A 13,650-nucleotide genomic window follows, 5' to 3' on the forward strand; every position below is an offset into this window, starting at 1 on the left:
ACAAGGGCCTGAAAGGCCAACCAGCACAAGAGGGCGCATTATTAAAACAGAATGAGGCTACACTCAAAAGATCAACCAAAGACAAGGCCACCCCAACACCTGACACGGTAGTAAAGAACTCCACCAGAGTCATACAAAAAAGCATTAAAGACACACAAAAGGTCTCTACCACACCGAATACGGGTATAACTAATAAACAAACAATTGCTGAAACTAACAAATTACCCCCGGACCCCCTCAAACACTGGAAGGAAACAACGTTCAAACTCCCAAAGCGAGTCTGAAGACCAATGCGACCCCTTCTACAACAACTACTAGAGAAACTAAAACAGCAACCCGCTTCAGGACAATTAACCTCCCGCCTGAAGCCTTACCCTTCGTAGTAGTTTTAACAGGAGTCCCACCTCTAAGGGAGGGAAAAAGGGAAACACAAATAGAGCTAAAAAACAAATGTGCTCAGTGGTTACAAATACACAGACCACTGCCACCCAATATTCATGGGGAGAACCTTTCAGTAAGAAGGGGGGAGTGGATCGGTAAAGGCACAAAAACCATAGCAGGGGACATAATCACGGTAAACTTCAGAGACATTGCAGCAGTTAACTTCATCTGTAACGCCCCCCCCCAGTTATACTGACACACAAATTCATCCGGTACACTTATCTTATTTTTATCCATTCACACACCAAAGACCTAGGCAGAGCAATAGACCATCGATGATTAGAATGCCTCATATGGATTTCCAATATGGCCCACCCCAGTGGCAAAGGCCACATTATGTGACCCCGAACTTCGACACTTTCCTAATGCAGCATGCACATTGGAACAGGTTTAGCGCACTTGAAGAGGTCGACTGACAGGGACGGGAAAACCAACCCCCCAACAATGCAAGGAGTAAGGAGGAAAGTCCACTCATAACAGGAATGAGAACGGGGGCGGGAAATAGATCAGAACCTGCATCAAGCGAAGGAGGCTGCACCAAGCCGCCAAACATAAGTAGGGGAAAAGGCGACCTGATAAATTCCCCAAAATACAGGTCAATCTTTAAACAGAGCAGATTAGCTACCCCTTGCAGTCCACAACCCAGCCCTGTCATTCCACCTAAAGTGGGAAAACCGGCAGTGCCCCCAGCAAGAAACCCAACAGGAATTTCAAAGGAAAAGACTCATGAAAACTTACACGTTGTATCCTGGAACATTGCAGGACTAGCGGCCAAATTTGAATCCCAGGAATGGCTTAGCTACATAAACAAATTCCAAATTATATGCCTGCAAGAAACATGGGCCACCGACCTAAATGACTATAGCTTAGAAGGCTACAAAAGCTTTTCTGTTCCAGCTAAAAAGGTAGCCTCGGGGAGAGCCAGCGGGGGACTCGTTATATACGTCAGTCTAGACATCAAGGGCACCTGGACTAACATCAAATGGGTCTCACACAACCTTCAAGCACTAAGGTTCGACTCACCAAGACTAACCTTTTTTCTAGTCAACTGGTATAATGCCGCCGGCATGATAGAAAAGGGAACCGCCGTAAACGAGCTGGATGCCTGCCTAAAAAATTTGAACTCTTTAAATAAGACACCAAATCCCCCAAGTCTAATACTCACGGGAGATTTTAACTGCCACCTTTGTGATAAATTAAAACCTTTTAACAAAGACTGGTCAAGATGCACCATAATGAAAGGCCCACATTTCACTCACTCGAAAGAGGGATGGGACCTGGAGAGACTAACGAAAAGGTACAACCTGACCCAAACCTTAGATCTTGTTGTGCTGGGCGAAATAGGAGAACTAACCCCAACATACAAAGGAAGAGGTTGCCATTCCTACATTGACTACGTTCTAGTCTCTCCCACATTAAAAAGAAACATCAGCAAAACTATAATAGACGCTAGCACCTTCAGTGACCACAATCCGGTTATTATCACAATTGAGGGTTTTGATTTTAACATGGGCTCAAAGAGACCCAACACCATAGAAAAAGCAGTGGATCAAGGAAGAAGAATCAAATGGGCCAGGATCGATGGGGAAAGATTTTATAAAAAACTGATAGCAGAGGCCTCAGAAGCAATAAATATATGCCTTGACCCAAGCATGGATGGAGTTTTGGTGGTCAGGGCTTTTGAAGAAATTGCGTCCCATGTAAACAATTCCCTAAAGACCACCGGGACGAACAAAGCGTCCTCAAATCCACGTTGGTTTGACTCAATTTGCACCAAGGCGCTTAAAAAACTGAAAGTTAGCCTCCACGCCAAACCAAGGGATAAAATAATTGTTGCACAGAATAGAGTTGAATATAAGAAAGCCCTGAAGAAACGTAAACAAAGCCTACAAAATCAAGCCTGGGAGGACCTAAGGGACGCTGTTGAAAAGAAAGACTCTGCTAGTTTCTGGAAAGTTATTAATTCCCCATGTTTTCAGGACCAAGGGGCACCAACAATCACGAATATTATCTTGCCGGAACAATGGCAGAAGCACTTCCAGAGTCTATACAATCACTCAAGCCACTCAACCCAGGGGGGTGCATCAAGGAGCTTCCAGCCGGCCAAACTGGACTTTTCCCTGAAAGAAGTCGAAATGGGAATTGCAGGGCTCAGTAAAAATAAAGCACCTGGCCCGGATGGAATTCCACCTGATCTATTTTTAAGTAGACCCGAGCTATGGGCCCCGTTGCTCACCAGGGTGTTGAACGAGGCAGTGGTGGCAGGACTGCCCCGGTCCTGGTCAACAGCGACCATAGTCCCTATCTATAAAAAAGGGAACCGTGATGACCCTCAATGTTACCGACCCATTTCTCTCATTGATGTGACGGCAAAGGTACTGGGGCGAGTCATTCTACAGCGGTTGCAAGATTGGGCTGAGGAGCACCAGGTCCTCTCGGAAATCCAATATGGATTCAGGGAGGGCAGATCCACCACCGACCAATGCCTAAACTTATACCTCCTGACAGCTAAATACACCATCGCTGGGAAGGGGTCCATCCATATGGGGTGTATGGACCTTTCAGCGGCTTTCGACCGCGTAAACAGAAGAAAGCTCTGGTCCATGCTGTTAGAACTAGGAGTGGATCCACCGCTAGTTGACACCCTGCAAAATCTCCACTGGAATACAACTGCAAGTGTGAGGTACAACCAAGAGGGAAAAAAAGACCGATCCCTTCACCTGCAACAGTGGAGTAAGGCAGGGATGCATCCTCGCGCCCTTCCTTTTTTCCATCTATATCAATTCGCTGGAAAAAGACCTCCTCAAACTGAAGGTGGACTCACCCCAAATCGGTCATCGTGCAGTGCCTGTATTACTATACGCCGATGACGCGGTTTTGCTCGCCAGAACCCCTTTAGGACTACAAAAACTGATTGATGGGTTTGTCTTGTTCATGGACAAGCTGGATCTGGCGACAAACTTGGAAAAATAATACATCATGTCATCAGGGCAACCAACAAAAGGGAATTTCACCTACCACATTGGGTCACACAAGATAGACCAGGTCAAGACCTTTTCATACCTGGGGGTGTTGTTCGACAACCAGCTTAACTTCAAACCTCTGGTAGAAAAACAGGCCATGGAACTGGCAGCATCAGTAGGAGCCATCATGGGGTATGGTCAAAGACTAGGAAGATGGTCTCCAGAACAAATAATGAACCTGTACAGATCAATTTGCTGTGTGAAGGTATCTTATGGGGCAGAAGTGTGGGGCTTCTTGGACAACAAAGCACAGCAAATTCAGATAGAAGAAAACAAATTCTTGAGAAGAATTCTGAAAGTGCCCCAGAGTGTACCGGCTCACATCATCCATGAGGAGGTGGGAGAACCCTTCATAGAAGACAGGATTAAAATTAAACCCCTCCTGGCATGGATTAAAGTATGGACCAACCCAGAGGCGGCCCTAACAAGACAAATTATATTGGACTGCCTCAAACGAGATAATGGTCACGTTATCCCCTGGCTGAAGTACGTGAAGAAATCACTAGCAGAGATTGACTGTATAAACTTTTTTACATCCCCAGACTCCTTAACAATCGAGAGCAAAGCACTGGTGAAAAAACTCTTTCCGGTACGGCTTCAGTCACTAAGGGCGGAGAAAGAAAGCCACAAACCCACTAGTTTATCTTATAGTGAACTCACAGCGAAGCAAGGAATGGAACCCTATCTGAGAGTCATGTATAACGCCCAGGATCGTTACGTCATGACCCGCTTTAGATTTAACATGCTCCACCATCTCTTTGCGGTTCCGGCCGGGTTCACTCATACAGTGGCAGAGAAGGGTACCTGCGGCTGCGACCACAGGTCTCCGCAGGATACCCTTCACTTTGTTCTATTGTGCCCTTTTTACACCGTACCAAGACGCAAGTACCTGGTGGGGATTTTGAAAGAGTTAAAGTTCAAACATGCAAAATTGGCCTTGAGGTTCCTACAGGAAGCTGAAGATGCTTACACCCTTTTCTGCACTATACATTTTATTCGGATGGCAATACGGCTGAGGAACACCAGAGAATCTGGACCCTAACATTACCTGTCCCCTTGAACAATTAACTCCTGCGCCCCTAGCTCAATGAACTATGGTGCTAGAGATAATAGACAATTTTAACTTTTATAACTTTTTAAATGGAAATTTACTTCCGTTTTTTAAAAACATTTTTGTGTGTATTTTGTATATGTGCTTTTATGGTGTCTTATTAAGAACCGAATAAAGATTACAAATTGAAATTGAACTACTAAAGCAAAATGGATTCATTTTGTTGTCCTAGGTTTAGAATGGCAAAAGATTGAAACTAGGGTAGCCTCCTGATTGAATGGAAATGTATTCCTGGAGCTCTGTCATTTGGTGGAGGGTAGAGGTGAGAATGAGGCTGTAATTTATGCTCTTCAGTGTGAGTAAGATTCTTGGCCAGGCCTAGTCTTCTATCTGTTCCAAATTGCTGTTTCAGAAAGTTATGAGGTGCAGAAATTACACACTTATTTATGATCATGATATGCCTGCATGGGTGTGCAAGCCTCCAGTCTACCTGCAGTGATAACCATCACAAAGGCTGTGTTTGGGAGCCACCTAATCCTATTGTGCAACATTAGATAGTGCATGCAGCATTAAACAATCCCATGCACCAAAGGCTACTCGAACCACAAGACAGAAAAGTTGTCAAAATGTACTTTCCAATACACAAAAGAATGAAATATGCACTAGGCTAGATTATTGTTGATGTCTCTCCATATCCACCATGCCGGGCTATTTTCCTTTCTTTGAAGCTTTTCACTGTGTTGAAATAAGGCACAAAACCATACCCCTGCTTCTTAAGGCTTTCAAAAACCCTTGATATTGAAAGCTCTCTGTCACATGCCTGTGATGTTTTAAAATGCGTGATTTTAGATTTAGACAGTTCAAACCTTGATATACATCCCCTCTGTCTTTTTGCTAGGAGCTCCAGTGACTGTTTTTGCTTCTGTTCCTGTGCTGTGAGCGTGCAGTGCACATGTGATTCACTTGCTGATACCACATACAAGTGCCAAGCACATTTCCATGATCTCAAGCCATCACAAATGATGGAGTTGGATTTTGTTTTTCAAAATTAAACATATTTGTAAGAAATTGGGTTACCGGTTGAGGGGGTGAAAACCTACTCAAGCAGCAACCACATTCCTTGTCAGGGTGAAGTCACAAGCAACCACGCCCCCCCCACCCCCCAAATTTACCTGTGCTCAACCCTTTAGTAGCTGTGCACAGAGCAGTTGTCATGCGTTTTTAGCATGGCCCATTGTAGTTTTCCATGTTTACCTAATTGTGCACGTTGTAGGCCGCATTTTCTTTGGCATATGTTACTATATAAACAAGCTTGTTTTTGTGCCGCATTTTACTTTCACAGCGACCCTGTATGTGTTTTTGTGTTCTGTTCTTTTACTGAGATTTAGTCTTAGCACCACAGACAAGGTCAAACAATGCTCCTTGTAATTGTCTCTGGTCAGGCACTAGCACCTAGACATAATATGAGAACACAGCTGCTGTTTGTGAGCACACATCTTGTCACATAACTGAGCATAAGAGTTTGAGCATGAACACCAAGCAAGGGTTCTGAGACAAGATTGCTACATTAGCTGAGATTTAGAACATCCACCTGTGTATGCTAAGGTATGGGCTCCACCAATAATCCCAGATATCTTTGATATATAATCCTTTCGTTTTGGTAGAAGGGGCTACTCTGTTTTATAATATGAAAGTCCACTCAGCAGAGGTGATGCTTCGGTTCTGCAGGGTCCACAGATCAGCTGGCAGAGCACCTTTGGCCCACTTCCAATGGTCTAGAACTGAGGTGGCACTACTTGGCAAGGTATGGCTCGCAGTTGCAGTGTCATGGTGCTGGTTATAAGTGACCAGCTTTTGGAGTCACTCTGGTGGTCCTGGGTACAGGCTACAGGCCCAGTCCTTCATATCCAGGTAAGGGGTCAGCCAGGCAGCACTTCTTCAGGGAAGCAGTCCAACAGAATGGCAGTCCTTTCAGCAGTCCTTGTTCCTGGCAGCGTCTTCCATAGGTCCCGAAGTGTACTGAAACGTTGGTGTCTGAGGTTCAATATTTATACCTGGTGCCTTCTGAGAGGTGTGAGAAAATTCTAGAGGATTCCCTTTGTAGTTCTTAGGTTTCCTGTCTCCTCTGCCCTGGTTCCAGACTGACGACAGGGGGTGTGCAATCCTTTGTGTAAAGGCAGGACACAGCCTATCCAGGTGTAAGTGGGGCAGTGCCCAGCTCCGCCCGCATCCTGCTAGTGATGGCCGATCTGTACACACATAAGCTCTCTATTGTGTGTGGCTGTCTGGGAGGAATATGTAAAGACCAACTGCCACCTACGTCTAGTCATGTGACCTAGAGACAGGCTGCAGACACCAAATGGGTAGGGCAGAAAAATACAAACTTTCTAAAAGTATTAGAAATGTGTGGAGCGTTGTCACGCCCCATGTTCAAGCTGCAGAGCTATGCAAAAGGATTGCACTAATCAACAAACAGGAATCCAGTATTTTATCTATGATCTTTATATTTATCCATTTTCTCCATAATTTTTCACATTCAAATAGGAACAGCATAACTGCTCGTTTTACATATCAAGAAGTTCCCATCCTGGCATTTTGCATGGCCTATTGGAACACGTTGCATATCCTTGGTAACCCTATGCATTTCGGGCATGAATAGCCCTTCATCAGGGGTCACAAAAAGATAAGGAGAGCCCGTCAGAAAGTTAAAAGGACTTCCTGTGGAGCATAATAGCATGGGCATCATTTGAGGCTAGTTAAGGGTCGATGCTGCAACCTCAAACTTGCTCCCTGCCACTCCTGGCACTTCCTTTTTGACCCTTGGCCTCAGAGGGACAAAACATTTGCCTGCTCTGAGAGCAGAGGTCGCAAAGGAAGTGCCAAAAGTATCAGGGAGCAAGTTAGAGGTCACTGCTGTGACCACTAACTAGCCTCAAATGACGTCCATGGTAAATGGTTTCTCTGTTAATGGTAATACATATAAATGCTAACTCCTAGTCACCTCTTCACATCAAGAAACAATGGTCAATACGGCCAGTGGTGGGGTTTGTATGACGATTATACCTGTAGATTATGATTCAAGACCTCTGCCTCCATCACTACAGCTGACCTCAAAAGCCAGAGCGAGTTATGGCGAGAGAAATTGAACTCAACAGTTGCAACCACCTTCAAAAGAAACAGAAAGTATTTGGTTTTAATACCATGTAAATTTGTAGAGTCGTTAAGCCCCCTACACAGGTTAGTGAGATTGACACAGAGAACTGATGCGCCTCTAACTGCTTCCAAGGTAAATAGACCGTTCCAACTAGATTGCATTTGTCTGCAGCATCCATAGAGAAAAGGGCTGCCCATACCTGAACGTGTATTGTCCACTCTTCTGCATGATGAAGTCCTACATATATATGCAATTACGATCACTACTTGTGTTCATAATGTTTCCAATAACATATCCCTACTGGTGAGAGAAACGATTTAAAGAGAAAATGGGTTAGTTGTCCAAGATCACACAATCGTGTATGAAGCTAGGAAGTCGAATTATATAATGGGTCCTGCTGGTTGCAAAGAGGTCAATTTTAATCCACGAAACAACACCCCTGCATGGTGTAGTCGGTTATTTGATACAGAAAGGGGATTCTGTTATTATTGAGAAGAAATAGCATTGTTATACAGATTTGTATTCAACATCTCGTTTGATTTTCCCTCAATTACCGTGTAATTACATCTAAAGTGTTCCATTTATGTGCTGATTGGGTTGTTGCTTAATTTCCAATCGTGCGGCTGACACCACCCATGCTACTGACTTAAACAGGGCAGTGTGTAGTACGTGTGCACCCTTCTTAAATCTCGGTGCTTCACACGGGCCCGTAGAGATCGGTCCTCGGAGGGCACGCTGGGCAGTCAGGGCAGAATTCCACACACCGCTACCAGGTGATGTGGGACACATTTGGCCTTCCTGTGTTTTTAGGAACAAAATTGTGTTATGTTGGGATTGTTGCGTCCAAAGGGAGGATGTTATTAACGAAACTTGAAGTCCCAGGATCCAAGCTGTTGTTGGCCATTTATCAACGATGCCCGATATTTCACTAATGTGCCCACCACAAGTTATGCCATGCATTAATGCCACAGTGGACATTGTACAGCGGGCAGAGCCAGAAGCATGCAGTCCCAAGGCATTACATGTATGCATCTGGCAAACCTGCCAATTGCATACATTAATGAGAAAATTACTTCACCTGGGGGCATATTAGCAAGAAGCGCGTTAACATTATCGCCGTTTTAGCGGCGATAACGGGCTTGCTAATATGCATTAGAGAATTCCAATAAAAGCCCAGGTTAGATGTCCTGCACATCTAACCTGGGCTTCTATTGGAATTCTATAACACATTAGCAAGCCCATTATCCCCCCTTTAGCGGCAGTTTCTTGCCGCTAAAATGGCGATAATTTTAACGAGCTTCTTGCTAATATGCCCCCGAGTTTTTTTATTAACTCAGTCTACGCTGGGGCTCCAAGTGCATCTAAGAATCCTGTGCAAACGCACTCTCGGCTGAAGAGGGAGAGGAGCGTCCGGCTGAAATCCGGCTTCCTTTGCAACGTGTACTGGGCGAACAGGATCTGTAGGTGTGTACCCACAGTAAACAGCAGCGGACTCCGCCTGCCCAAACACGCACTCGCATCGGCAAGCTCTCCCTCAGGCGTGCACTCACCTTTATAGGTACAGAGGCGAGGGCATTGGACCATGCATAAACAAATAAGCATGGTGTGAATACACAGGCATGAACACAATCACAGACACATACAGACATACAGTAGCTCACATATAGAGTGTCAGAATCATGGTAAAACAAAATACACTTTACACAACGGGCACGCCCATACACCTTGAGCAGCCAGATGACCATAAACGTAGAGACACACATCCATGGTAATGGATACACAAACACTTAACTGCCCGCAGATTCTTCTACATTACTTTCAACAGGCTCAGACCTAAAAGCTGTACTAAAGGCGAATTAACACGCAGTCATGACAGTCCTTCACTTTGAAAACCTCCCTGAAGCTGGACGCTATTGTCCTCGTTGCATGCCTCCCTACTTCACCATAGTAGTGATTTGTCTGTCTTGAAAAACTCCCCCTGAATTTCACAATTATGTGCAACTTAATACTTTTTAAGAACTATCGGGCTTGGATCTGAGAAAGCGCCCTGAAGCCATCTCTGCTCGTTCCATCTTTCACTAACATCCTCTCTTTCTTTGCCCGCTGTTCCCAGTATATTTGTTTATCATTAACTGTAATTAATGTATTCTTTTAGATGCAAAGATCAATGTGATCCTTTCATTTGATTGTAGGCTTAATATCCATAGATCTTATTAATAAACCTGTGTCCTGGATAATGTGCAAATTTGAGCCAGCCAGAAATAAAACAGGGCTGAAAAGGAATCAGATCCCAGTAGAACTTAGTGTTCTGATTTCAGGGTGACCGTAATATACCTCCGAATAACCTACTGTTAGCACTGGATAAGCTTCTTCAAAAAACAGTTGAAATGGATGAGACCACTGATAATCTTTAGAAGTCTATTTCCGATTACATTGATTCCAAAGTGACCATGCAGCGACTGACTGGCTCTAATGGGTCTCTCCCTTCCTGTGGCAATGAAATATTGTTGACATCTGCAGCTGAACCCAACACTAATGTTTTATTAAAATAATTTGACCCAATAAGTGTTACAAGCAGTGAGCCAATTTTTTGTATAAAACAAATTTGTCTAGCCATTTTGACCAACAACGTGTAATTGTGATATTGGCCCCGATTATGATGTCAGATGGACCGCCACCGATGGCCTGTTGGTGGCCATCCATCCAACATCTGGTGCCGCGGCATTATTATGCGTGGCGGTCGGAGGCAGTGGGCGGCGGAACCGGAAGGTGCTTCTGATGGGCTCAAAAAGACAGTTGGACCACCGGTTGTTGTATAATAACCTATAATAAGGGCAGTGCCTTCTCAGGCACCGCTGTAAGGATTACGATGGCCTATTTCGACTGTCTTCTCATGAAAAGGGAGCCGGAATGGGTCTTTTGGGGCCCCTAGCAAGGCCCCGTCCCCATGGGCTTCTGCCTTGGGCCCAGGGGGCACCTGTGGAGCCCCCCCAAACATCACATGGTGCTTGGAACAAGGGGCTTGGATGTTTGAAAACATCAATGTTTCTATTATGGCCTGTGCTTCAGCCCTTTTTGGGTTGCAGTGCAAGCCACAATGGAAATAGTTATGATTCTGACTGCCTACATGGCGGTTTGATCATAATTTGGCAGGTAGGACCTCCGACTACTTGTCGATCGGTCAATTCTGCTACGATGTCAGTCGAAAACTCTTCTGACCGGCACCTTAATGAGGCTAATATAGTTAATAATTTCATATCTCATGATAGGTGCACTCGAAGTATCTCTATCTTCAATGTTGATTTAGGAGAAATAAATGAAAATGTAATATTTATTTTTAATCTAGTCTGCTTTTAGCATACCTGTAGTGTACAATGGATTGTAAAAGTCGGGTAGAACATTTACAATCTCATCATTCCAGTTTTTAACAATACGCATTTGTCCTTAAGAGCCACTAAGAGGGGGGGGCGTGGCTAGCAGGCCATGTGAGAAGACGGGCACTGCTTGAGCTCCGGCGCTGACGGGGGCTTAATTCAGTTTAAAACATCCTGGGGGGCCCCAGGGTGCTGAACCCTGTTGCCAATACATAGCTGGAGACCACTGGTGCCCTCGACGCCTGCCGATTGTGAGTGCGCCCCGCGGCGGGCGCGCGCAGGCCAGGGCCGGGACCCACAGTAGCGGGAGAGGCTGAGATACTCCGGAGGTCGTCGGAGGACCGGCCCGAAGACATCGCCGGGACGCCGAGAGAGGGGTGCATTGTGCCAAAAGGAAACGGGGGAGAATCCGCCGTCACTCCGATCCCAGGGCGAGGACTGCGGGGGCAAGGAGAACAGCCGAGAGGGCCAGTGGTACGGTGAGCCACGTGGAGGGGCCCGGCTGCAGGAAGGATAGCTGAGAGTGCTGCCGGCGGACCGGGAGCAGGGGCGATCTAGTGCACCGGGAGGTTGGTACGGGCTTGGGTTGCCTCTCCTCCCCTCCCGCCTCCCGTACCTGCTTCCTCGCTCCCCTCCGCACTCAGTAGACTGCGGAACACTGGCGATCGAAGTACACATGGGACTGCCGGTAGGCGACAGAGAGCCCACTACATAACCTTCCTACTTCAATTTTGGCGGCGATAGCGGGGGCCCCTGCGTATAACAGAGCCGGGCCGGGAGAAAGCACCCTGCTGCTACGAGACTTTTGAGGTGTCCAGGAGCTACTCAGTGGGAGTACGGTGAGACGCCTGAAGAACACCCCCCCCCAAAAAAAAGAGAGACCCCCCATCCATAAAAACGCCGGTGGATCATGAGAAGTTAGGAGAGGGAGGATTGCCCCCCCCCCCCCCCCCCCCCCACAGGACAAAACATGTGAAGGAGCAGAGCTGAAAACCGGGTAGATTGCTGCCCCCCTCCCTGGACTGGTCGCCCACCCCTAAACCCAGCCAGTTGTGCCGACATCGGACGCCGTCCCACTTGGGAGACCCTAACGTGGGGACACCTGCGAGGTGGACTGTGGAGAGACCGGGAGTACTACGCGCCATGGTCCGTAAAGGCGCCAAGACGGCAGAGACCTTGGGGGGACCAGCCACAGCCCGTACAATGCTACTCACGGAAGGGGAGGGAGCCTCATCGACATCCGCTGCACAACATCAAGCAGAGGGCCAACAAATGGATAAAGTAGACATTATATTACAGGAAATAAGAGACTCTAGGGCGATATTGGAACAGCAGATGGGTACCCTGAGGACGAATCTGTCCCTACTCAAAGCGGATCACAGCAAACTGGCGGACAAAGTCAAGGACCACGGCCTGGCATTGGGGGAGATCACACCGACGGTGGCGGAGCATACCGTCTCCATACAACAGCTTCAGCAACAGGTCACCTCTCTCATAGACCAAGTCGAAGATGCGGAAGTCCGAAACCGCCGCAACAACATTCGCGTTATAGGCCTCCTGGAACGCTGTGAGGGGGCCCAGGCGGCAGACTTTATTGAGCGATGGTTTCGAGATCACGTTGCTGAAGAGGGACTATCGCCGCACTTCTGCGTAGAGAGAGCACACAGGATCCTGACGGGCAGACCTAAATCTGGATACCCCCCACGACCTCTCATAGTGTGCTTCCTGAATTACAGTGACCGGGATGTCCTTCTGCAGAAGGCGCGCGAGAAGTCCCTCATTCAATACGACAACCAGAAAGTCTCCCTCTACCCGGACTACACCAACGCGGTCCAAAAACTACGCTCCTCATATCTGGAGGTGAAAAGGTTATTGCGTACAGCCAACCTCAAGTACGCACTGCTTTTTCCAGCGGGCCTGAAGATAATACATGATAGAAAGATGCACTTTTTTGAGAGCCCTTCGGATGTCACGGAATGGCTGGAAGTAATGGGTATTGATGGGAGCCAAAGGACCACGCAGGAGTCGAACGCCGATGGAGTGGGAGACACGCAAGCACGTGGCCCGGCGGGGTCTCCCAAAACGCGGCGGAGAATGCTGGGACACGGACCCTCACGGAAGCAGCAAAGAGAGAATCAGAAGGATGCAGTGGCGGCGGTGGGCGCTTTCAGGGACGACCCGCAGAAGATTGCGACGGACTCGGAAGATAGCACAGTCCACTCAGACTCAGACCACAGTGTGCTGCTGTTCCCTACCATGACTCCCGCGCAGCTGATGACGTGATGGACAATTGTGGGAGAGAGGACCAGACCGGAAGCGGCTGGCTTGCCTGCGAACTGTATTGCATTTTGCTATTTACTTTTACTATGCTCTGCGATGTTTTCCTTGGTGGGCGGAGGGCACCCTGTACAAGCATTTTGCTGTTGCATGGGATTGACGGATCTGGGTTTTATTACTTCACCTGCTGTAAATGTACATTGGTAATGATGCCCCCGAAGTCAGCTTGCCGTTAAGCCAGCAGAGCCCACTAGGTGGGAATGTGGACTGAAATAGTGCTGGGCCAACCCCCCGAAGGCGAATGCACTGGACCTCTAAACTTGTTTTTAT

The sequence above is a fragment of the Lissotriton vulgaris genome, chromosome 1_1 (assembly GCF_964263255.1).
Source record: "Lissotriton vulgaris chromosome 1_1, aLisVul1.2, whole genome shotgun sequence".
Taxonomy (NCBI): domain Eukaryota; kingdom Metazoa; phylum Chordata; class Amphibia; order Caudata; family Salamandridae; genus Lissotriton; species Lissotriton vulgaris.